Source organism: Trichechus manatus, unplaced genomic scaffold (assembly GCF_000243295.1).
Source record: "Trichechus manatus latirostris isolate Lorelei unplaced genomic scaffold, TriManLat1.0 scaffold00186, whole genome shotgun sequence".
In the NCBI taxonomy this organism is placed as follows: domain Eukaryota; kingdom Metazoa; phylum Chordata; class Mammalia; order Sirenia; family Trichechidae; genus Trichechus; species Trichechus manatus.
The window spans coordinates 28996-32073 of NW_004444122.1; positions in this window are offsets into that span (position 1 = coordinate 28996).

A 3078-nucleotide genomic window follows, 5' to 3' on the forward strand; every position below is an offset into this window, starting at 1 on the left:
TCCTTGGAATCCCTATGGGGTAGTTCTACTCTGTCCTGTAGGGTCACTATGAGTTGGAATTGACTCGAAGGCAATGGGTTTTTATGGGTTTATATATATATTTAGGAAACTAACAAACAATTCAGGCCCTAGTTCATATTCAAGAGTTTATTGGATTGTTTGTTCATAAACATTATTGAGCACCTTGATATGCAAAGTGCTTGGAAATACATAACTTCATTGAATCATCCAAAAATCCCTATAAGGTAGGTATGAGGCTATAAGCTTAAGTAACTTGTTTCAGGCCACAGGCCCCTTCTACCACCTCATGACTGCTTATCTTTGTCTTCCCAAGACTTTTCTTGGGAACACATATTCTAATGACTGCCCAAGAAAACGTGGTTGTTATCAGGCCAGCTGTATAGTAAGAGAAATTTGTCTTTCTTGCTTCCTTTCCTGTCGAGGTTTTTCTCCCTAAATTATGCATTATTTCCACTGTTCTTTCTTTCTGTTTCATTTTTTTTTCTGAAAGCCTCCGTTTACAATGAGGTATAAATGACAGCATAGTTTAACATCTTACTTTTTCCAGAGATAGTGGCATTTTAACTTTTTCTGCAAAAAGAAAATTGAGAGGAGAAGCTGAATCCTTTGGCTCTGTTTCTTTTGGAACCACTTTACTTCTATCTCATCCGACCTGCCATTAAATTTGTTAGACCTAATCCAAGTGGATTTTACTAATATATCAGTTCATTGTTTACAAGATAAAAGGAATTTTCAGTGGCTTTATTGCTTGACATTTTATTGTAAAATTATTTTTTAAATTACTTCTCTGTTCAAATGCAGTTTACAAATGGCAGAAATTAACCCATGGAATGTTGTGATTCTGAAATAAATGCATTTTTGTTTTTAGTGGTGAAAGGTAGTAAGGTAGATAGAAGAATTTTCATAGATGTTATTCTTTATTGGTAGAAGAGCTTGACCCAAGGTGTAACTTGTTTTATCATGACTTTTGTCTTTCTTTTACTTTTCATACATAATATGTTCTGAAAACATGTTTCAGAGATTTCAGTCTCTGAAATAGTAATATAAGCACCCTGCTGTTGTTAACTGCTATTAAGTTGGCCACCGACTGATGACACCACCATGCACAAAGGGATCGGACTCTTGTGATCCATGGAATTATTATTGACTGATTTTCAGAGGTATATTGCCAGGCCTTTCTCCCTAGTCTCTTAATGTGGAAGCTGCATTGAAACCTATTCAGTATCATAGCAACACGTAAGCCTCCACAGGTGGTGGCTATGCTTGAGGTGTATTGACCGGGAATCAGAGCTGGGTGTCTTGCATGGAAGGCAAAAATTCTACCACTGAACCACCACTGCCCTTCATAAGTGCCCTAGAGGACTATAAAGGGAGAGCTGGTGGCACAGTGGTTAAAGCGCTCAGCTGCTAACCGAAAGGTTGGCAGTTAGAACCCACCAGCAGCTCCGCGGGAGAAAGACGTGGCAGTCTGCTTCTGTAAAGATTTACAGCCTTGGAAACTCTAGGGGGCAGTTCTACTCTGTCTTACAGGTCACTATGAGTCAGAATCGACTCATCATCCATGAGTTTGATTTTTGTTTTGTTTTTTTTTAAGAGACCTATTATATATATAAGGAAACCCTGGTGGCGTAGTGGTTAAGTGCTACAGCTGCTAACCAAAAGGTCGGCAGTTTGAATCCACCAGGAGCTCCTTGGAAGCTCTATGGAGCCGTTCTAATCTGTCTTAAAGGGTCGCTATGAGTCAGAATCAACTCGATGGCAACGGGTTTGTTTTTTATTTTTTTAAATATAATATTTCCAAATATGATGGTATATTTGCTGCTTCCCTCAGCGCTGGCAACCCGATGGTTGGGTAAGAATCTTCCCAGGCTCTGGAGCCTGGGGTCAGGTTTCCTGGTGTTAAAAGATAATTTTTTTTAAAAAGAAGGTAAAAGTGTGATCCCATACAAATTAACACGTCAAAGATTTTATCTAATTTACTAATTAATGAGGGAACCAGTAAGATGTTACAACCAGTTCAAAGGAGAATTTAAGCAGCAGTACACATATACAGGTAATCGGGAATGCTGAAGTGAATTTACAAATAAATGCAAAACTGATCAGTTTTCACAGGACAATAATCAATTGTATTCCACCAGACAATATTAATTTTCATTTCTATGGGAAAGAATCATTTGCATTACTATAAGTTTTCTACAATTTGCAGAGTTGTAAAATAGCTCAAAGACAATGAGGTATTGTATAAGGTAATCTGGAAGGATGTGCTGGACAGGACACCCAGTTTTTTGTGTTTTTTTGTCCATTTCAGTGCTTTTCACAATTTTCATGACCATCTCCACCTTGTGATTATAATAATCACAAGAAATGATTACTCTTGACAATAAAAAAGTTGATGTAGCCTTACATAGGTGCAGCAAGAGGATTAATTATACATACAGATCACCTTGGGTTTGCTTTTGCAAATCTGAGCCGTTCAGTATTGGACATCCATGAAGGTTACAAAATTGACTTCTGTCTGAAGTGGTCATTAGGACTCGTGGCATGGACTTTTAAAAGCCTCTATTATTTGCTGTCTTGAGGCTAGGGAACCAAGCCTAAGAAACTCCACTAGATTTCACCTGTAGTACCTACACATTTGGGCAAGTTCCTCTTTTCTTGAAGTTCCCAAAATTTACTAAAGTTTCTGGCCTGTGAAGAAGTGACCTTGCTTATTATCTGTAAGGGACCTAGAAACCAGGTTTTTTGTTGAAGTGTTACTATTATAATTAATTTTTTATCATCTCTATTTTTATAAGGTGAGAGACAAAAATCTTTGTGATTTTCCAGGAGTCATCTAGGAAATCTCAAAGGTAGTTTTCGGTGTAAAAGATACCCTAAAATTTTTATTTTATTTTTTCTATATTTTGGATCCATTTTGGGAAGGCAAAAAAAAAAAAAAAGTTATCAGAGGAGATTTGGGTACTTGATTAAGATAGTACCATAAGGTGCCTTCGAAACAATGCTTGTTTACCTGTTTGGTCGAAGTGACAACAAACATTTAAAAATAAACCAAAAGTA